General features: G+C 44.6%; 1 long non-coding RNA gene across 4 annotated transcripts in view; it reads left to right on the top strand.

Annotated features, from left to right (window-relative positions):
• The first annotated feature begins 324 nt into the window (after positions 1–324).
• Positions 325–23,821, top strand: part of LOC307203351 — a 39,413-nt gene continuing 15,916 nt past the window's right edge. Inside the window, exons 1-3 of one of the 4 annotated variants that reach the window (XR_013833174.1) lie at positions 325–1,096; positions 4,289–4,453; positions 13,594–13,777. This is a non-coding gene — a long non-coding RNA (uncharacterized lncRNA). Of the gene's footprint in view, positions 1,097–4,288; positions 4,454–7,472; positions 7,624–13,593; positions 13,778–23,821 lie in introns of those variants that run through there. The other 3 variants (XR_013833175.1, XR_013833176.1, XR_013833173.1) reach the window with 3 other exon arrangements.

Genomic DNA, 23,821 nt, shown 5'->3' with positions numbered 1-23,821 from the left:
CCCAGAAATAGTACCTCGGGTTAAGAACTTTGCTTCAGGATGAGAACAGAAATCGTGGGGTGGCAGCTGACCTCCGGAACAAATTAAGTTCTTAACCTGAGGTACTACTGTAATCCTTGTTTTCTCAGCTATGGGACAGCTGACCACCACCACCATCCCCGGCTTGCCAAGGCATAATATAGGATTGTCCAGTACCCATGCAGAATAAGGGCAAGTTGAAGGAGGAAACACTTGCCCTTCCTCCAAGTTGGCTTTTTTTATTCCTTAGTGATGTTGCATAGCCAGCTCTGATTGGCTGCTTGGTGACGCACTCTCTACATGACATTTGATTGGTTGGGAGGAGAAATCCTAGCCAAAGTGACACCAATGCACTAGCAGTGAGAAACAAACACCAGGAAAGGCAAACATAGTGCTATGCATGTGTGGCAGTGATCCCATGAACTGGAATAGGTAATGCATAGAGTGGACTCTAATTTGTGGGCCTAGGATAAATGAGAATTTCCTGGTTTCCTACAAGGTGTGGAAATGTTTCTGCATTTACAAGGTAATTTTTGAAGTCGTGTCCAGTTCTCTCTGTGTCTTATCCAATCTGCTATTGACAGTGCTGTGCTCTTTTTAAATACAGTCATTAGGACATTTAATTTGCTGCTGCTGTAATTTATATTTGCAATTTTGGCGACGATCAATAAAGGAAACGAAAGAGGTGTATTCAAGGTTTAAACTCAGACAAATGAAATGCAGCACTCTTCTTTTTATTTTTTAAAAAAGCTTCATTTAAACAGGATTCATAAAGAACTAAAGAAAACAGAAGATGCTAGAACCTATGAATAATGCATGGCTCCCAGGCAACCAACATTCTTATGGTCAGTCTGAGTTCTTTTCTTTCTTTCTTTCTTTCTTTCTTTCTTTCTTTCTTTCTTTCTTTCTTTCCTTCCTTCCTTCCTTCCTTCCTTCCTTCCTTCCTTCCTTCCTTCCCCTGGGAAATGTTAATGTTTAACTGTCCAACAGAAAGCAGCTAAGAGTGTCAGAGAGCAAAACCAGATGAAACTGTTGTGCCAATATTCTTGCCATCTTGTCCCTTCCCATCTTCCTCCAGGTAAGTGACAGCGAGACCTGTTAGGTCACTGCACAGCGCTGCCCCTCCCTCTCAGCTGCTCCGGTGTCCAGGCTGTGAGCCATATTGCTTAAGTAACCATAGGCAGGTCCAGGGGTGTGTGCTGGGTTTGCCCAGGTGCACCTATATGTTTCAAAGGAAGCAAACAGACAGAGGTGAAGGCAGAAGAAAAAGGCTGGAAGGGATCTACAGCTTCTGCTGAGTCTTTCTCTGGAAGTGGGAGTGGGATTCCAGCCTTTTGATTCTGCCACATCTGTGTCCTGGCTCTGTCTGCATCAGACCCCAGCTGGCAATCCTGTTGGAGCGAGAGAGAGAGAGAGAGAGAGAGAGAGAGAGAGAGAGAGAGAGAGAGATCTGTGAGGACGAGGGGCTGCTTTTGTGACACACAGACAGGGAGCCACGCCACCCTTGGCCTTCCGGATCTGCCCTGCCTCTGCCCAGTTTGACATGGGTCTTTACCTCTGCAGGAAAGATCAACTGTTTTTGCTTCTTGCTTTGTTAGCCTTTTGCATCTTTACCTCTTGCTTGGCATTATTTGCCTGCCCTGTCATTGTCTCCCCCTCCCTTCTTCCTTCATTGAAATACAGTGGTACCTCGGCTTAAGAACAATTCGCTCCGGAGGTCCATTCTTAACCTGAAACCGTTCTTAACCTGAGGTACCACTTTAGCTAATGGGGCCTCTTGCTGCCGCCGCGTGATTTCTGTTCTCATCCTGAAGCAAAGTTCTTAACCCGAGGTACTATTTCTGGGTTAGCGAAGTTTGTAACCTGAAGCGTCTGTAACCCAAGGTACCACTGTAAGTCTATCTATCTATCTATCTATCTATCTATCTATCTATCATCTATCTATCTATCTATCTATCTATCTATCTATCTATCTATCATCTATCTATCATCTATCTATCCAGTGGTGAAGCTGCATGCTCTGCTACTGGGGGCAGAGAGCAGGCGGGGGCGTAGTTGGTGCCCCCGGGGGCGTGACACGCTGCCTGCAGGGGCATGGTTCACATCCCGGGGGCGTGGTGTGCCACCTGTGAGGGTGTGGTGCGCCACCCGCAGGGGCATGGCTCATGATCTGGGGGTGTGGCACCCAGTGCGTGGTGTGTGTGTGTGCACAGTGCATGTCTGGGGGGCTGCCGCAATGGCACCCTACCGGAATAGTGGTGCCGGGGGTGGTCTGCTCCCTCTGTACTCCCGTTCCTCCACCAGTGTATCTACCTACCTACCTACCTACCTACCTATCCCTGAGTGCACACCCTAATGAAATGCACTATGTGCCCCTATGACAATGACACCCCCTATGTAGGAGGAAGATGTGTCAGCAGGCTTGGGGGAACCCACAAGGTTTAAAGAGAAAAAGAGAAATCTTTAACAGGGTGGGGACACCCACTGAAACAGCCACATGAGTACTGAGCCTGCTCAGTGGCCCTGGAATGCAGCCTGGAAGACTCTTAGGGGCAGGGAATGGAATAGAGTGCCCATAGTCCCAAGCAGGGAGCACTCCATACTGCAACATTTTGTCGCTTGTCCCACTTGCTTGTGTCTGCCTCCACCTACACTACACATGTCAAGATGTATCAAGCCACTTTAAAGAGTCATAGAATCATAGGATTGTAGAGCTGGAAGGGACCCCAAGGGCCATCTAGCCCAACCCCTGCAATGCAGTCATATCATCCCTCCAAAGAATCCTGGGAAGTGGCATTTGCTAAGAGTGCTGAGAGGTGTCACAGACCCTCCAAGTGTCCCTATTTTCCAGGGACAGTCCCGGATTCACAGAGATATTATTTAACCATAATATCTCTCGATAGTTAATGTTTCCGTTTGTATTAAATTTTTACCCTCTCAATATGTAAGTTCTGTATGTGCTACATGCGACTTATGCAGTACTGTTGTACCTTGGAAGTCGAATGGAATCCGTTCCAAAAGTCCGTTCGACTTCCAAAACGTTTGAAAACCAAATCATGGCTTCTGATTGGCTGCAGGAAGCTCCTACAGCCAATCAGAAGTCACAGAAGCCCCGTCGGACGTTCGGGTTCCAAAAGAACATTCACAAACTGGAACAATCACTTCTGGGTTTGTAGCATTGGGGAGCCGAAATGTCTGAGTTCCTGGGAGTTTGGGATCCAAAGTACGGCTGTACTTCAAAGATGCAGATTTTATGTATGATTCTATGCAGGAACGTGATTTTATGCAGTTTTATTCAGGATTTTATACTGTTGGGTTTTGTATTGTATTTATTTATCTCACATGTGAATGACCTATGACCCAAGCATTAATAAACTGACTGAAATTTTACAGAAGCCATCCTGGTTTCTGATTTGATCCTGGAATGTCCCGCTTTTCCTTAGGACACCCCTGCTTCCATCCGAGAAATATTGGAGAGTGTGTTGTGAGGAGAACTGCCACCCCCCCTCCCAATTCCCCTTACAGAGCTACACATTTCCAAATGGTTTAACAATAAATCCCTCTTCCCAGGGAACTCTGGGAATTGCAGCTTTGTGAAGGGAAAAGGAGCCTCCTACCATCTCTCAACCCTCTTAAGAAAGCACAGTTCCCAGGACTCTCTGGGGGGAGCCATGGCTGCTTAAAGTGGCACCACCGTCCTTTAAATGCGCAGCACAGATGGGGCCTAAGTAATTCTCTGCTGCTGCTTTAAGAAAAGGCAAGCGATGCTGCTGTCTGTGCCCCTCTCTGCTTTGCATCCCTGGAGGTGAAAGGATGAAAGGAAGTGTGTTTGACGAACTCATGCCTTTAAGTCAGCCTTTCAAGATGCCAGATAATAGGCAGTATTGTCAAGCTGCCCTGGGGACAGAGTCTAGCATGGTAGTTTAGTCTCCGCACCCCCTCCACCCTGCTCCCCAAATGAGTCATTGTGAGCTCAGATTCAGAGGAAACCATACAAGGGAAAGCAAGAGATAATGAGCCTGAACAAGACAGAGAAGGGAGGGAGGGAGGGAGGGAGGGAGGGAGGAGAAAGAAGAATGGAAGGGAATTATATGTTGAAAGGTGTATTTTCTTAAATGAACTCCTGCACATCCGAGGCCTGCATCTTTGTGTGTCTTTTGTACAAGTGTCGTCCCCTCAGCGAAAAAAAGGGGAATTGGAAAGGAAGAAGCGAAGGCCTTAATTATGCACAGTCAACTCTCTCTCCCCCCCCCCACACACACACCACCAGCCTGTCTCTGGTTTGCTGCCAATTTTATAATCTGGATTGTCAAATGAGCTGAAATCGTCTGGGGAAGCTTGTACATTTGCAGCCAACTGTGGCTTCCGAGGAAGAACAATGCTCTGGAACCATCTAATGGGCAACGTGCGTGTCCCCAAAGTTTGATGCTTGCTGGTATGGATGTCAATGTTCTTATCTTTTCTCGAGAGCCAATTGCAATAAAATTGGGGAGTGAGGGAGTGAAATGGGGCAGGATTGTCTATTAGCTGCTGGTTGCTGCCTTGGTGGAGCATGTTCTGTTTCCAAACGCCCCATTCCAGTAAAACAGTAGAACAAACATATTGTTGGGAAACAAGCAAATTTGAAAGCTCTTCCAGCCATGGGATTATGCTTATTAGGAGACCTTGTTCAGGGGTTCTGCAGGCAGGGAAGCTACGAGCAGAGAAGGGATGGGGGAGAAATTTGATTCAGTCGGCATCTGAAGGCGAATCTACCAGATCCACACTTCCCAAAACATTTCATGAGCCAGGATAGCTCAGTAAGTAGAGTACGAGATCCTTAATCTCAGGGTTGTGGCTTTGAGTCCCATGTCGGGCAAAGGTTTTCTGCATTGCAGGGGGTCGGTCTAGATGACTCTCCTGGTTCCTTCCAACTCTACCATTCTCTGGTAAAGGTAAAGGTAAAGGTAAAGGTAAAGGTAAAGGTAAAAAAGGTAAAGGACCCCTGGATGGTTAAGTCCAGTCAAAGGCGACTATGGGGTTGCAGCGCTCATCTCGCTTCAGGCTGAGGGAGCTGGCATTTGTTCACAGACAGCTTTCCGGGTCATGTGGCCAGCATGACTAAACTGCTTCTGGAACAACGGGACACTGTGCTGGAAGCCAGAGCAAGCAAGGAAATGTTGTTTACCTTTCCACTGCAGCAGTACCTATTTATCTGCTTTTACTGGCGTGCTTTCGAACTGCTAGGTTGACAGGAGCTGGGACAAAGCAATGGGAGCTCACCCCGTCACGGGGATTCGAACTGCTGACCTTCCAATCAGCAAGCCCAAGAGGCTCAGTGGTTTAGACCACAGTGCCACCTGTATCCCTTTTCTATGATTCTATGAAACACAGCCATACTCTGAAATTTGCACTTCTCTGAATTTTGCAATGCAGTTCTCCAATTAATCAGTGTGGACAACATGTGCATATCAGGTGGAATTGTATATAATAATGCATATACAGTGGTACCTCTGTTTACAAACTTAATTCGTTCCAGAGATCTGTTCTTATCCTGAAACTGTTCTTAAAATGAGGCACCATTAGCGAAAGAGTGCCTCCTGGTGCATGATTTCTGCTCGAATCCCAGGGCAAAGTTCGCAACCGGGAGCAACTACTTCCAGGTTAGCACAGCTCGTAACCTGACGCATGTGCAACCAGAAGCGTTCATATCCAGAGGTACCACTGTATTACTGAAAGCAACCAAGAAAGATGTATTATATTTTTGCCTGCCAACTCCAGCCAGCATCCTTTGTTCCAGCAGGGGCCAGCCAGATGCTTCTGAGAAGCTCTTAGCAGGACATGAAGGCAACAGCTCTCTTTTGCTTAATGAACCCAATGACTGGTATTCAGAACACTAGAAGAGCCCTGCTGGGTCAGGCCAAAGGCCCATATAATCCAGCATCCTGTTTTCACAGTGGCCAGCGAGATGCCTATGAGAGCTGGTTTGGTGTAGTAGTTAAGAGCGGTAGACTCGTAATCTGGGGAACCGGGTTCGCATCTCCGCTCCTCCACATGCAGCTGCTGGGTGACCTTGGGCCAGTCACACTTCTCTGAAGTCTCTCAGCCTCACCTCACAGAGTGTTTGTTGTGAGAGAGGAATGGAAAGGAGAATGTTAGCTGCTTTGAGACTCCTTTGGGTAGTGATAAAGCAGGATATCAAAACCAAACTCTTCTTCTTCTTCTTCTACAAGAAGCATCTGAATGCAACAGAACTCTTCACACTTGCAACCCAACACAATTGATATTCAAAGGCGTAGTGCCTATGACAGTGGAGGTAGAACATTGCCATTGTGGTTAGTAGCTGCTGAAAGTTTTATCATTCATAAATTTGTCTAATTTTCAATTGGTGCCCATCACTCCCTCTTGTGGGTGCAAATACCATAGCTTAACTGTGCTTTGTGAAGAAGGATTTTCTTTTGTCTGTCATAAAGCAACATTGAAAGGGAATCTAGCGGCTCTTCCACTGTAGATGCACCCAAGGAATTTCAAAGGGAAGCCTGACAAGTTTTGGTAAAAATGAAGGAAGTTCTCAGGGGGGGTTCTGCAGTTCATTACAGTTGTCACCTGAAATTCACAAGAGAACGGATTTTCAATGGACTCTAGAGGCTGCTCCTCGGGCAAAACATCTGAAAAAAATTTGAAGAAAGCCAGAATCATGCTGACAGCAGGATTTCTCAGAAGTGTTCCACACAGAAATGTTGTTGAAGTTTGCAGAATTGTAGAGTTGGAAGGGACCCCAAGGTTCAACTGCTCCAACCCCCCTGCAAAGCAAGGATTTCATCATACAGTCCCCAATCCGATTCAAAACCATACTGGACCTGCTTAGCTTTGCAAATGCGCTAGCAGTTTTAGAGAGTCATTAATCCATGTACAGTGGTACCTTGGGTTACATACACTTCAGGTTACATACGCTTCAGGTTACAGACTTCACTAACCCAGAAATAGTGCTTCAGGTTAAGAACTTTGCTTCAGGATGAGAACAGAAATCATGCTCTGGCGGCGCGGCAGCAGCAGGAGGCCCCATTAGCTAAAGTGGTGCTTCAGGTTAAGAACAGTTTCAGGTTAAGTATGGACCTCCGGAACGAATTAAGTACTTAACTGGAAGTACCACTGTACCTCTTTTTTGGTTTAGATTATAATCTGATCTGATCAGCTTCCCTCCATGGCATCTTCAACACTGCATTAGCATCTTCCCTGGTATGAAGGAACCTGGTAAATGTAATTTCCCAGAACACCCAAAGCCTTTCTCTGGACACCAGATATCCTGAAATCCTTATTCCCCAAACCTCCTTAAGTGTGGGATGCTGCTCATGGTGAGGCACTCAAATAATTTCATTGGGACTGTAATGAAGTCCAGAAGTGCAGCCGAACTGAAACAGGCCTGGTTGTGATGAATACAGGTCAATAGAAATAACTGCCTTCTTACATCTCAGGCTGCCATACAAATTAATGGGTACCCTGGGTCCTGTCCATGGCCCCATTCTGCCAGACTTCTCCTTAACAGGGACACTGTGAAGCTCCTTCTAACACTCCTGAGATGGCTGGAAGGCTGTGTAAGGAAGTAGATGACTAGATATGGGTAAGTGTTTACTGTGAAGATCCATCTTTCATCCCTTCCTGGTGAGATCATTTCTTGTTTTGGACTCTGAAAAGTGTGCTTTCTTGGCTGGTGGTGTGTGTGAGTCTGGATCTAGCTATGCAGCTGGTGCCACAGTGGGAGGCAAATTCTCCTCCACTGGTCTTCTTGAGGGAGCAAAGATGACTAATAAATTTTACCTTCCAATCCCGGGATGATTCATAATACCTCCCACCTGGAAAGAAAGCAACAGCATCCTAGCAGAAGTAATACGACCCAGACACTATGTGGTGAATTAGTTTGAACTGGTTTAAAGCTGGCCCCAAGATACCAACCAAATTGTTCTCTTGGCTCCTGGTGCTCCAGATGGGGTGCTCTTCCTGGAAACGGCTGATGGAATGGTTGACCACAAGCCAAGAAGCTATATATCAGGCATTTAAGACATCTCCCCTTCCTTCAACACTCCCCACTTCTATCATCTAAATGAATGCATGTCAGACATCTGAAGCCTTACTATGAAATGGAGCGCAAGGGAAAGAGAAGGCTAGGTGGAGCAAGAGAGGGAAGGCAAAACTTAAAGCCCTTTGTTTATTTTAGACTGTGCAATTAAGGGATGGAGTAGTGTGATGTTGACTGCAAATTTAAAAATAAAGCACCAATTAACTGAAGCCAGCCATCTGGGCTCGTTGGCTGCCGCCCTCGGGACCTGGCTGGTTACTCCAGGGCTTGCATGCGTCTTGTGCTGCTAACAGCTCATCCTTGTTGGTGGAGAAAATTCATCCATCCCCTTTGTCTGCAGTGGAGATGCAAGGGAGTGAGAAAGAAAGTAGGCCATAGGTGGGGGGGGGAGAGGTGGGGAGAAGGGGACAGAAGGGTGCCCCAGACATCTTGGGCTCTCACGTGGATGTGACTTAAAAGTACGGTACTGGTGTGTGTATGGCAGGGGAGGGGGGTTCCCAGGTACTAAAAGCAAGTGCTTCTTCAAACAGTTCATCCGGAATCTATGGAATTAGCTCCCACAAGAGGCAATGATGGTGAGCAACTTGTATGGCTTTAGAAAAGGGTTAGACAACACTGGCGGTATTTAACTCCACGGAAATTAGCCAAAATGTACAAAGGAGCCAAAAGTAATTAATTGCTTATATAAATATAAACATTTATAAACTGTGAAAATAGTAACATAAAAATAGTATTTTGATATGGCAGTAAATTTATGTAAAAAGAATTAAGGAATAAATGGGAAGTTGTGTATAAAAGTTGAGATTTTTTACGTTTATTGTAACATGAAATTGTAATCATAAATTTTTGTCATAATTTTTATTTCATTTTCTTTCCTTTTCCCTCCCCTCTTAAGTTGTACCCCCTTTTCGGTATTGTTCCCCTTTTTTTTGTATGTAATAAGCATGGAAATAAAATAAAATTAGAAAAAGAAAAAGAAAGAAAAGGGTTAGACAAATACATGGAGAAAGCTATTAATGTCTACTAGCCACAGTGGTTGCATGCTCCTTCCTCTGTTGGAGGCAGTATGCTTCTAAATACCAATTGCTGGAAACCACAAGAGAGGAAAGCATAAGCGCCAACCCCCTGGGGCCCTGGGTTCCTGAGCACCCACAAAATTCCCCCGCAAATTTTGGTGCCAAGCTGGAACTCCTGGGGGAAAGTGTTGTGTTCAGGTCTTGCCTGAAGGCTTCCTATAGACATCTGGTTGGCCACTGCGAAAATGGGATGCTGAACAAGATGGGCTTTGGGTCTTCTTCTTATGATGCCATAGATGATACAAATAGAACCCTACGAGTTGCTGCAACCAACTTGATCAAATGTACTTAGAATGTCAAATACCAGGGGATATTTTTTTGGGCAATTTCCATGTCACCTGTCAGTGAAAACTCTCCATGTGGGTTATATTAAAATAATGAAATCAGCAAATAAATAAAATGCTAGATGATGATGATGATGTAATAATAATAATAATACAAGCAGTAGATTACCCTGCCCATTCTCTGCTTATCTCTAGAACCCAATGAAGTGAATTAGCATAAACAAGTACATAGTCATAATCAGAGTAATCAGAATGTGTTGTCTGCCTGCTGATCTTGGAGGACTATGTTCCACCGAGGTTTTGGCAATAAAGAGCACTGAACTTAATGACATGTACTTCTGAGCATATTTGCATAGGTTTGCAGCAGCTATTCTAGCAATGGAGGCAAATCCCCTTTCTCCATTCGGTGACGATAACTGGAAAGCCATCCACAATATGAAAAGAACCATGGCCTTAATTACTTCCATTTATATCCTGAAAAATCTTGCACTTTAATGGATTCTGTTGTTGGATTAATTCATATTTCTTCCTAATGCATTGAGACAACATTTATTTGATTTAATTGGCTGCCAAGATCAGTTGATAGTATGGTGATAATTTACACTTTAAGGCCGAAAACTATCTGAACCTATTGTTTATTTGCAGCACAAGCCTAGCAAGGAAATTCATCAAAGCAAGCAGGATTTTTTAATAGTGTCTCTCATTAGCGTCTCTTAATTAGGTTTCTTCTGTTATTACACCAGGGGATCTGGAGGTGCCCCTGGTGCAAACTTCAAAACTACAATTAAATTAAGTTGAATTCTGGAAGAAACCTTGAACTTCAATTTCTTCCGTCTTTGGTTCAACTTCATCTAGATTTTAATCCCATTGTGTCCCTAGGGCTGGTTATCACATTGTTATAGCCACAACATTGCAGGAGAGATCTGAAGACAGAGTTCAGGAGCCAATGAATTTCTTTAGGCGCACACCAAAGACTTGTGTTCCCCAATGAGATTTTCCTATTTTTATTTTCTTTGAGTAGAAGAAGCCCATCTAGTACACTTTTTTAAAAAATGTTTTCAAAGTCATCTCAGTTTGAAAAGTGGTTCGCTGTTTGTCATGGAAATCACAGAACCATAGAATCTTAGAGTTGGAAGGAACATTAAAGTCCAGCCCACACTCCATGTATGGATCTTGCAACTACAGCAGGTACAGGGAGCCAAGATGCAGACCCTCCAAGTGTCCCTATTTTCCAGTGTAGTGGCAAATTCAGATGTGTGGGGTCCCTTCATGATAGTCACAGCCATGCCCCTTCTAAGATTATAAAATAATAAGAATTAGGGATGCATTGCAATGCTTGATGTAGATCTCCGTGTGTTGCCTTTCAGCTAGATCTATTATTTTCTGCTCACATATGCAGGCAAATGATTTTACTTGCTCCAATATAATCTTTTGGAGTGACATAAATTGTGTTTTCTATGAAGTTCCCTTATACGCAACAAACGTATAAGCACCTTGTTCTCTTGATACTGAAGCACCCTGTGTTGTCAGTGTTCTTAAATGCTTTGGAGCATACAGTGGCTGCAAACTTTCCTTTTCTTGATGACTGGGCAGCTCTAGAAAACTGGAGACAGGGACCTTGCTGCAGAAAATAGTAATAGGTTTTCATTCCCCCGCAACCCTGAACCACTGCATCCATCTGTGTGCACGCGCGCACATGTGTGCCTTAAAAAAAAAGACTGCAAAAATGGGAAAGAATAAACCTACGATTGAGCACTTGCAGAGCTGGCAGAGACTGGAAATACAGTGGTGCCCCGCAAGACGAATGCCTCGCAAGACGAAAAACTCGCTAGATGAAAGGGTTTTCCGTTTTTCGAGGTGCTTTGCAAGATGAATTTCCCTATGGGCTTGCTTCGCCAGACGAAAACGTCTTGCGAGTTTGCTTCCTTTTTCTTAAAGCCGTTAATACCCGGGGAATCTGTGCTCCGCAAGATGAAAAAATCGCAAGACGAAAAAACTCACGGAACGAATTAATTTCGTCTTGCGAGGCACCACTGTAGGTTAATGTGTCTGAGATGACTTTCCAGCCAATGATTTTGGTATGGTCCTCCAACATCCACATCCAGCCTTTGCTCCAAAACAGAGGTGGGGCCAGGGTTAAAAATGCCCCTGCTTCTTCATTCAGGAATGTTCCCCTGGTCCATCTTCCCTGTTCTCCCAGGCTAGAGAGCTTCCTTTCAGGGTCACAAGGAGTCCAGCATTTTTGAAGTGTGCACACACACATACTGTGATCAGGCAGTGGCTAAGGCAAACCTCACTCACTCACTCACTCACTCCACCTGCATATCTCTGCAAAGGCCCCAGTGCCAGAAACAAGCCGGCAAGCCATTCCTCTGCTTTGCCTGCTTCTGCAAGGAGGTAATTTATTGCGGCTGCAATTCATCCTTCACTGCAAGACAGGGTGTGGAGGAAAAGCTCCCTAAATAAAGTCTCCCAAATATAGTGATAGAAAAGAATCCTTCTGCTGTTATGTACACTTCAGTGACAGTTGTGGGATTTATAAAAAAAAGATGAGCGAGAGAGGGGGAGAAAGTAAAAAATGCACACTGTCTAATCTTATTGCCCTCTTTTCCTCCATACCACCCCATTCAATAAGCATTGCAGGCAAAACTGGAGCCAGAGGGAAGGAAACTCAAATCTGCTCCCTCTTGTTCTCCATCATCTGACAGTAACCACTCCCAGGTGCTCAAGCCTGCCACTGTCTGTTTGCTTCCTTCCTTCCTTTGCAGAGCCAAAAAGCCTTTGTGTGCAGTTACTGTAATGCTAGAGTAGGGGTGTTGGAGGATTTCGACGAAAATGGACACCAGAGCAGAAATTGCTGATGCTTGCTTATTCTCCCAGGTGCTGAACAGAAACCAACCCAGCGTATATGATCAGTATTCACTGTTGCTGCTGCTTTCAGTCCACAAATGATGTGTAATTGATTATGGTCCCCCACTGCCAAATTGGCATTGTGTTTGGGCTGGAATGAGTGGGGAGAAACAGCACAATGACAACGTAACTAACGTTATTTATGAATTCCTTACGGGGTGCCAACTTGAATAAAACATTGTGGGGGGGGGCTAGGTAAGCTCCACCCTGCACAATTGATCACATGAAACAGTGCACACACACCATCAACTTTGTGGGGGCCCGGCCCCCTCAAACATTTTATTGTGGAGGCGAAGCCCCCATGACCTCTAGAGGTTGCCTCCTATGACTCCTTGTGCAATTTTCCCAAAGGGGACAGCAAGACGATTAGCCAGCTTTTGGTGGAAGATGAACAGTGGCAGAAAGGAAACAGTGCTGCCTACAGTGCAGGGCAGAATGGAAAATGTTGCCTTCTTACACCTGTATACCTGAAGGAGCGTCTCCACCCCCATCGTTCAGCCCGGACACTGAGATCCAGTGCTGAGGGACTTCTGGCGGTTCCCTCATTGCAAGAAGTGAGGCTACAGGGAACCAGACAGAGGGCCTTCTCGGTAGTGGCGCCTGCCCTGTGGAATGCCCTCCCATCAGATGTCAAAGAGATAAACAACTACCTGACATTCAGAAGACATCTTAAGGCAGCCCTGTTCAGGGAAGTTTTTAATATGTAATGCTGTACTGTTTTTAACACTTGATTGGGAGCCACCCAGAGTGGCTGGGGAAACTCAGCCAGATGGGCGGGGTATAAATAATAAATTATTATTATTATTATTATTATTACACCCCTGTGGCAAAGCTGACTGAGCTGGTGTTAAACTTTGTAACTTCCTGGCCTTGCTCACAAGCAGCAAACTCTGGCTCCCATCAGCTCAAGCCAACATAGGCAGTGGTCGGACGTGATGGGAGATGTAGTCCACCTACATCTGGAGGACAATACATTCCTACATCAGACAAAGCCCTGGAGTAAATAGTATAATCTGCATTTTACAGTAACATACATTATTAGCGCAATTTATTAAAATATGTTTGTGCACATGCATGTGTGCGCAATTTACTTAGTTCACAAAATTCCGGTGCAAAATACTTTGAAAATGTTGTCATAAGGAAAGGTTACAAACTGTAGCCCCAAAAACCATTGTTGTAATTGGGGATAAATGCAACATTTCCCCTCGCGACGTGACAACCTAATTGTACCCCTCCCATTGTTTCACAGCCTGGCTTCATTGGCAGTTTGGGGAGGGTGGTTGTTCTTGCCTTCGCATCAGTGATCTTCCCTCCTGGGGCACTGATGCAATACTGAGAAATCAGCGCACCAAAATTCCATTCCATGAGAGTAAACAATTGATGATATCATGCAACCCTTCTCTGCCAGTCTAACATCATGTTTTAAAGCAGAGAACACACCTGGCAGACTTCTGCTTTAAAAAGGAAGTTATTTATTCGTCTTTGTATTCTTATTCTTATTCTTATTCTTATTCTTATTCTTATTCTTATTCTTATTCTTATTCTTATTCTTATTACTACTACCCGTGGCCCTCCAGATATATGCTGAACTACGATTCCCCTTCATCTCTGACCACTGGCTTTGCTGATCAGTGGCAGAGTCCCAACAATATCTAGAAAGCCACAGATCACACACAGAGAATACAATAGGTCCATGCTACATTTTGCCCCAGCAATACAGCTGGGCTGCTGAAGGCAACCAAGGCACCATTTTATGTGCCTTTGATTTACCTTTTCCAGGATCTTGCTGAGACAACTTGAATTCCTGGCTTCAGCTGCATAAGTGCTGTCCATGGTGCTGAATCCACATCTTAGACTCCCTGCAAAGTGCTTGAGAGAATGCTCTCTGTGGTCCTGTAACTTGGACACTATTCAATGTGCTTGTCCTCCCAGGAGCTCCTGATCTCCCTCCCATGGTGGCTATTCCCATTTATCACAACAGCAAAGGTCTTGCCCATTGCCTATTATTTAATTCCTTATCATTTTACTAGGTTATTTTCTTGCAAATATATCTCATCTTCTTTTTTACTTGGCTACATCTACTGGTATATCTTTCTTTCTTATATAAAACTTGGAACCTAAGGTGGGTGTATTTGTGGTTTCTGGACAGTCTGCCACTGAGCAGATCTAGGCCTGCTTTGATTCAGAAAGGTATTTCCCAAAGATGACACATGCCACGGACTGATTGTGAGACCTTTTGTGGGAGTCATAAAGCCATGATAGAGGCTTGTATTGTGCCTGCTGACCTGTTGACCAGCACCTCTGTGCCTTACAATGTATTAGAATGTATTGACCCTATATGGAGTTGTGTTTCCTCTGGGCAGTGATTACCTTATATGGTGATGGGAGTGTAAAGCCATTACTAGGAGGTAACGTGAGACACTGGCAGACCGGCCATGCAGGCAGAGGGGAACAAAGGATAATAAAATCAGAGGAGAGTGGCCGAAGGAGCTGCTTTTACCATCATGAAAATACTCGCTGCCTCATTGTGTCATTTTTCTATGCTAAGCACCATCTAATGATGGCAGGACTTCCATCAACCTTTTGTGTGACAAATATGTTCTCTCCTACTGAGCAATGTCTCTCTTTCCTCCCCACCCCCACCCCCCGCATTTTGAATATATTCACTTGTATAACTCATTAGCTGCTGTTGAAATGGAACTGTTGCAGCAATAGCAACACACACTCACAGGTGGGAAAAATGTCACACCATATCATTATCAACCACCCACTTGAAAATGCTGTGGTGCGAAGTGCGGCCTTAACACTGAGAATGTTAAACTTCACGGAAGCCTCCTGGCCTGCCTGATTAGCTGCCGTGGATGGTCAAAAAGCCACACAAATGGACTGATGGTTTTATAATTAGACCCTCACTCAGAGACACCCATTTCCTTGTGCAGGAGTGTGTGTGGTTTTTTTTTTCTCTCTCTCTCTCTCTCCACAGCACAGGTAACTGTATTTCTTGAAGTGTGATTTTTGACAAATCATGGCTAGGAAAAAAAAATGTGAAGGAGAAATTGCAGCTCCTTCAAGACCAAGACTGCATTTCTATTACTCTAGAATTGATTAGTCATAGTACGCATGCAGACAGGGGTGGCTTCAAGGGTCGCCATCTGCTGATCATCATCATCATCATCATCATCATCATCATCATCATCATTTTATTTGTATGTAGTGGTTAAGAGCGGTAGATTTGTAATCTGGGGAACCGGGTTCGCGTCTCCGCTCCTCCACATGCAGCTGCTGGGTGACCTTGGGCTAGTCACACTTCTTTGAAGTCTCTCAGCCTCACTCACCTCACAGAGTGTTTGTTGTTGGGGAGGAAGGGAAAGGAGAATGTTAGCCGCTTCGAGACTCCTTCGGGTAGTGGTAAAGCGGGATATCAAATCCAAACTCCTCCTCCTCCTCCTCCTCCTCCTTTTCTTCTTCCACAGCTAAACAATGCTCAAGGCAGCTTACAATATGAAAAGATTTACATAGTTACAAACATAGCAAAGTAGTCATAAAAATAAATACAGTGGTACCTCAGGTTAACAACTTAATTCGTTCTGGAGGTCCGTTCTTAATCTGAAACTGTTCTTAACCTGAGGTACCACTTTAGCTAATGGGGCCTCCCACTGCCGCCATGCAATTTCTGTTCTCATCCTGAAGCAAAGTTCTTAACCCGAGGTACTATTTCTGGGTTAGCGGAGTCTGTAACCTGAAGCGTCTGTAACCCGAGGTACCACTGTAAAACACATCAAAAACTACATAACAAAACTGAACAATTTCCACATAAAAATAAAGATACAAAAAATTAATATCAGTAACAGCAAAAACCCCTGACAAAACTTTCCCCAAAATACCTCAGTCCCTGCTGGGCAGCAGCAGCAGCTCTTATGAAGTTTGTCAGGCCCCGTCCTGGGCCAGGTGGAGAGAGGTAGGAATGGGCCCTCAGGCTCCCAGCAGGTCTGACAACATTGGAAGCTGTCTTATACAGAGTCAGAGCATTGGTACATCTACCTCAGTAGTCTGCAGCAGGGAGTGGAGAACCTTTGGCCTTCCATATGTTGCTAAACTCCCATTATTCCTTGCCATTGAGTCATGCTCACTACGGTTGATGGGAGTTGTAGTTCAGCAAGCTGGAACATGTGCAGCCTTTGAGTAATCCAGGATGCCTCAAGGCATCCTGGTGTTTCCCCCTTAAAGCAATAATCACGCACACAGTCTTATAAAAGGTAAAAATAACATTTACTCATTCAGAGCTTCTGTTGCTGAATATCAGATACAGCAGCTTTGTTCAGGCAGGTTTAAAATGGTAATTCAGTTAGACAGACATGCTTAAGTCTAGTTTAAGATGGTGTCTGAGCAACAGAGCTCAGGCATGCAATTTGTTCTCACATTTCTAGCTTGGTGATGAGGTGAAGAGGTAAGAGTAAAGAGAGGCAAAAGAGTGAAGAGGAAGTGCCTAGCCAGGTGAAGAGATTATACGGTGGTACCTTGGTCCTCAAACTTAATCCACTCTGAAGGTCTGTTCCAAAACCAAAGCGTTCCAAAACCAAGGTGCAGTTTCCCATAGAAAATAATGTAAAATGGATTACTCCATTCCAGACTTTTAAAAACAACCCCTAAAACAGCAATTTAAGATGAATTTTACTATCTAACGAGACCATTGATCCATAAAATGAAAGCAAAAAACAATGTACTGCAGTCACACAATCATTCAATCAATCGGTAGCTGAACTGGGTTCCACACAGTCACAAAAACAAAACAAAAAAGAGCCGCAAAAACAGAAACGCAAAATAAATACCCAAAACAGGCAGACCTCAGCATAAAACTCAAAACGGAAGAGTGACACTCAAATCGGAAGCGTAACACTCAAAACAGAGCATGTTCGGCTTTCAAAAAAAGTTTGCAAACTGAAACACTTACTTCCAGGTTTGCAGTATTTGGGTTCCAAGTTGTTTGAGTACCAAGGTGTTTGAGAACCAAGGTACTCAAGGTCAGGGCACAGTGGGAGTGTCTCTCAGAGTTCTCCCTAGCAAACTTACAGGAAACCTCTGTGAGCTCCAACCCCTGTTGGAATTCAGGCTCGGTCAGAGGTATGTGCCTATCTCTCCAGGCACCGGCTGAATTCTTTTGACCTCCCTCCGGCGACTCCCGGCAGGAAATACACACGAGGTCCGTTCCGGCGATTTTCCTCAGGCTGTGAGAAAAACACACCAACTGCTCTCCTCCTCCCTGCTCTCCAGCATATCCCCAGGGAGGGGAATCAGACACAGACAGAAATGTTTCTACATGTTTTATTCCTGTCTTCAGCAGTCAAACAGTAAAAGATGTCCTCTCTCTTCAACCAACAGAGAGAAACTCCAAACTCCACCCATGTACATCCTGTACAGGTCATATGACACACACACTGAGCTAACATCCGGTGCTCAGTACAGAATGGACTGCCCCTTTGTTTCCATGGCAACAGTCACATATATCCTGTCTGGCTTTGCAGCCACAAGCAGCTGACTGAGCTGCTGGGGCCTTTGCTTGCTGCAGCATTGCTGCTTTAGAATAACATACTCCCCCTAAAGCATCAATGCGTGCTGCGAGCAAAGCGTCATCCAGAGAAGAAAACAAACGGTTGTTATACTTATAACACTCCCCTGTTGTTTCAGTTCCACCCTTGGAACTACACGCCACTGGTTTTACCAATGTACCTCTCTGGTTGTGTGACTTCCAAGGAATGAGTGCTTCTGCATTACCTTGGTTGTTTACAACAGCAACACATGCAATAGCTTGGTTGGCAAACTCTTTTGAATACCTCTTGGGTGGTACACCCTTTGTTGCTCTCTCAGACCTACGTAAGAGGTGCTGCTCTCCCTTGCTTTCTGGTTCAGCCTCTGAACTCTCTGAAGAACCAGTACTAAGCTTAATCAGTGGTTCATCCTCCTCTTCTGAGGGTCTAGTCATTATGTGAGATTTCCTCTCAATGACTGTGACAACTGAGCTGTCTGAGCTATCGCTGTCATCATCAGTACTACTGAACTCAATAAGATCAAACTCATCATCATCATCATCATCAGAATCATCATCATCACATGTGGGAAATGTGTGAACAATCACTCTCTCCTGTTCAGGAGCACTCTCTAGAAATTTTGTGAGAATCACCTTACCAGATTCAGACAAAATCACTCTGTAGAGACCCTTTTCATAACCCACAAAAATGCCTCTGGCATTCTTTACTCCACCCGGAGCTTCTGTCCTCACATGAGACCCAAAAACCTTGAAATGGGCAACAGAAGGTTTTCTGTGGAACAGTTTCTCAAAAGGAGAACATCCCAAGTCTTTTGAAACCTTTCTCAACCACGTGTAACAAAATGACATTAGTGACTCAGCCCAGTACTCATGTGACAGATGTGAACTAAGCAATTGTGCCTCCATTCCCTTTTGCAATTCTTTGTTCACCCTAACACAGACACATCTGTTCCAAGCTTCTTCGGAACTAGCAATTTTGTGTCTTATCCCTTTCTTCTTCAGGAACCTCTGGAAATCCTGTAAGAGAAAAATTGGCTTCTCATCTGTGCAAAGACAATCTATGTCAGCATCATGCATATTTTTAACCTTGTCACAAAACTCTTTAAACCTTTCTAAGGCTTCTTTCGGTCTCTCCAAAAGATAAATCCAGACAAAACCTGTGAAAGAATCAACACATATTAGGTAATACTTTGCATTGCCTCTAGATGGTGCTAAAGGACCAATCACATCAGCATACACCCGCTGAAATGCCCTGTCGACCCTTGAGGTGACCTGCTTGGCGTTCTTCTTGGCTACACCTGCAAAAGAAATCATGTTAGAATCACAAGAATTACATTCCATGTAATCACTTTGATCAAAAGTCAACAAATACAGTCCATCTTTCTCTTTGGCAGAAAGATACAACTCTCCATCTTTGTAGATCTCGCAGTGTTGATCATCATAGGACAGTTTTAGTCCCTTCTTGGCAATCTGCGAAACGCTGAGCAGATTGTACTTCAACTCTGGAACCAAATAAACATCGTTTATAGTCAAGTTCAGACTTTTAAGATACACAGTCCCAATTCCGGTGGCTTCCAGCTCTCGACCGTTGGCTTGTTGTACAACGAAGCTTTGCTTCTTAAACGACGAAAACAAATCCCTGCGATGGGTCATGTGAACCGTCGCTCCCGTGTCTAAAACAAAGGAATTCCCCACTTGTGGTGTGGCTTTTAGGGACATCAAAGCCTTTGCAGGCTTCGCCTGTGACTTGGCATGACTTCTGCCTGATGCCTCAGACTTTGTGGAGCTTCCCTTGGCTCCTTTGTTCTGACGTGGCTTCCTGCAGTTCCGCTGAAGATGCCCAGTCTGTCCACAATTGTGGCATCGGACAACGTTCAAAGCTACGGCGTCTCCTCCAGTAGCTACAGCAGTGGGGGTGTCTGAACTCCGTTCTTCCCTCCCCCTGTCCTTGACTTCCAGGGCGGCAAGTCTGTCATGTTCGTTCAGAACCACGGCAAAGACCCTGTCCGAAGTCAAATCTTGCGCTGGGAGAGACCCCAGCTGACTGGCAACCGTTTTGTAAGTGCGATTCAGGCTGTTGATCACCATGAAGCAAAACACTTCCTCATCCAGATGGAAATTGCGTTCCACCATCTGCTGACGCAGAAATTTCATTTCCGTCAGGTGCGCTTGAACATCTCCATCAGGCGCAAGCCTCAGGTTAGTCAGCTTTTCAAAATACAGCAACGCTGAAGAACCTGCATCTCTCTGATGTGTCCTTCTCAGCGTGTCCCAAACATCTTTCGCGTGTTCTAAACTTTGTATATGGATAAGCTGCGAGTCTGACACGCACAGAATTATAGCAGTTCTGGCCTTCACATCCTGTGACTCCCAAGCACGCGTTGGTGCTGCAGGGATGGGGTTCTCAATCACCCCAAACAGTCTCTGATTCTGCAGCAAGGCCTTCATCTTAATAGACCAAGATGCATAATTGTCACTGGTCAAGAGGGGTGGAGAAGGCAGGCTTCCCTTCTTGACATCCATTTTGAGTCCTTGCATTGACTCTCAAACACAAGCCTCTAAAATCCAATAGCTGGCTTGTTTACACTCTGTGCACCTGGCAGCTCTAACACTGGCCGCTTGGAAAGTCCCTTTTCAACAGTTCCTTTGTAAGGGCTTAGTCTAAACACGAGCTGTTTTAGCCTCTCTGGGCATAGCCTGACTTCCAGCCCTTATCTTGAAACTGGCCTGCGTTGCTAAGCAACCACATTCCTTTCCTTGGACAGGAAAAACCACAGGAATGTTTGGAATGCAGACTCTTCTCTCTCGGAGCTGTTTTTTCCAAACGTTGCTCCCATGAAGCAGAGAATTAATCCATCTGCATTCACACTTCTAAGCCCAAAAATCTCATACCTGGGCTCCGTAGCTTGGCTTTCAGCTTCTTCTGGTCAGCTTCTAGCTGCAGAGAAACAGCCTCCATCTCAGGCTTCCATGGAGAGGGATGAATACAGTCTCCTTGATGCAGACTCCCATGGATCGTAGCAACCGTCAACTGCTACCAATGTTGGAATTCAGGCTCGGTCAGAGGTATGTGCCTATCTCTCCAGGCACCGGCTGAATTCTTTTGACCTCCCTCCGGCGACTCCCGGCAGGAAATACACACGAGGTCCGTTCCGGCGATTTTCCTCAGGCTGTGAGAAAAACACACCAACTGCTCTCCTCCTCCCTGCTCTCCAGCATATCCCCAGGGAGGGGAATCAGACACAGACAGAAATGTTTCTACATGTTTTATTCCTGTCTTCAGCAGTCAAACAGTAAAAGATGTCCTCTCTCTTCAACCAACAGAGAGAAACTCCAAACTCCACCCATGTACATCCTGTACAGGTCATATGACACACACACTGAGCTAACATCCGGTGCTCAGTACAGAATGGACTGCCCCTTTGTTTCCATGGCAACAGTCACATATATCCTGTCTGGCTTTGCAGCCACAAGCAGCTGACTGAGCTGCTGGGGCCTTTGCTTGCTGCAGCATTGCTGCTTTAGAATAACATCATGTGCCTATCTAGCAAAGATACATTGTTGGTTTGACTGTGTTGTAAATATCCCACAATTAGGTCGATTCCTCTTTAAATGTGAACTGGTTCCAGTTTCGGCCCTTTCCTTGGTCCCTGAGGATGAAATGACCAGGGATGCAGCATAGGAAGAAGAGGCCCGTTCTTTTTGTTTTATTTTGCTTCAGCTAACATTTACATTCACCTTTCAGAGCAAAATTGAAATATCAGGATGCAGCAACATATCTGCTCAGAAAATCTTGGGGTGAGATAGACTTTAAATGGCTTTTAATGAAGCATTTTGCACCAAAGGACAACTAGCCCTTCAACGAAGGCTTCCTTGAATTAAATCCTCACATTCAGATACACTTTTTTTTAAGGGAGAAAAACAATATTACCTGTTTAAAGGGAGTACGAAAATCCAATTAAGTTTTGAATTTTAATTTCCTTGCATGCGTGGTTTTGTTGCCCTGTGAAAAGAATGTAAATGTAAATGGCATTTCCTCTACATTATCTCCGTAATCCAGAGGCTAGAATATCCTGTCATACTTATTTTGTCTGGTGATGATAAAAAACCAAACAGAGTTTTTAACTAAATTTGCTGTAAATGGGCAAATAATCAAAAATGAACATCTTTATAGTCTAATCTTTCATTAGCGTGTGTGCCAAAAATGCTGCTCAGAAAAGATTAGCTTTCACTCTTTCTACATATATGTGTGTGTGTGTGTGTGTGTGTGTGAATGCATTTTGCCTGAATCTGCCTGCAGGGCAGAAGGAACACAGTGACACAAGCTATGCAAGTGGTTCCCACCATGATGCCTTCCAAATATTGTAGACTTCAATGCTCCTGAAGGTAGGAGTCTATCAATTGATGAAGATGAGCATCCAAATGTCATAGACCAAATGGAGCAAACAGCACACAGACCTAGTGGTGGGAGGAAAAAATCCTTAAATAAGAGACACGGGGGAATGATTAATGGACTTCAATGTCTGTACACTAATGTGCAAAGCATGGGAAATAAACAAGATGAGCTTGAGCTCTTGGTACAGCAAACTAAATATGACATAATAGGCATCACTGAAACTTGGTGGGGTAAGTCCCACGATTGGAATGTAGTAATGGAGGGATACAATCTATTTCAGAGAAACAGAGAAGACAAGAAAGGAGTGGCGTTATATGTCAGGGATGTGTATACCTGTGAAGAGATCCAAGATTTAGAAACTCAAAGCCAAAGTGAGAGCATTTGGGTCAAAATTAAGGGAGAGAAGAATAACAGAGACCTCATTGTGGGAGTTTACTATAGATCCCCAAGCCAAACGGAGGACATAGATGATGCCTTCCTGGAACAGATGGCCAAGCATGCAAAAGGAAGAGAGATAGTAGTAATGGGGGACTTAAATTACCCGGATATTTGTTGGATGTCAAACTCAGCCAAGAGCATAAGGTCAAACAGATTCCTCACTGGCCTTGCAGACAACTTCATTGTCCAGAAAGTGGGAGAAGCAACAAGAGGAACAGCCATTTTAGATCTGGTCCTAACCAATGTTGTTGATCTGGTTAGTGGGGTAGAAGTGGAAGGATCATTAGGCGCGAGTGATCATGCTCTTCTGAAGTGCTGAGTGAGATCCCATGGACAGTAATACTAAAAGGAAAGGGAGTTCATGATGGCTGGGACTTTGTTAAGAGGGAGATAGTAAAAGCACAACTTCAGGCAATACCAGTGAGACGGAAACATGGAAGGTGCCTAAAGAAGCCAGGGTGGTTATCTAAAGAACTTTTAACTGAGTTAAGATTAAAAAAGGATGTGTACAAAAAATGGAAAAGGGGGGAAACCACCAAAGAGGAATTCAAACAAATAGCCAGCACATGTAGACACAAAGTCAGAAAAGCTAAAGCACAGAATGAACTCAGGCTTGCTAGAGAGGTTAAAAAAGGCTTTTATGGGTATGTCCGTAGCAAAAGGAAGAACAAAGAAACAGTGGGGTCACTCAGAGGAGAAGATGGTGAAATGCAAACAGGGGACACAGAAAGGGCAGAACTCCTCAATGCCTTCTTTGCCTCAGTCTTCTCCGATAAAGAAAACAATGCTGGACCTGAAGAATTTGGAGCAAATGATTCAGCAGAGGAAACACAGCCCAGAATAACTAAGGAGATAGTACAAGAATACTTGGCTAGTTTAGATGTATTCAAGTCTCCAGGGCCAGATGAACTGCATCCAAGAGTATTAAAAGAACTGGCAGATGTGATCTCAGAACCACTGGCAGTCATCTTTGAGAATTCCTGGAGAACAGGCGAAGTCCCGGCAGACTGGAGGAGGGCAAATGTTGTCCCTATTTTCAAAAAGGGGAAAAGAGAGGACCCAAATAATTATCGCCCAGTCAGTCTGACATCAGTACCA

This window comes from Podarcis cretensis (genome assembly GCF_951804945.1).
Source record: "Podarcis cretensis genome assembly, chromosome: 14".
Lineage (NCBI taxonomy): Eukaryota > Metazoa > Chordata > Lepidosauria > Squamata > Lacertidae > Podarcis > Podarcis cretensis.
Note: the sequence above shows the minus strand (reverse complement) of the source record. Positions and strands in the feature narration are given on the sequence as shown.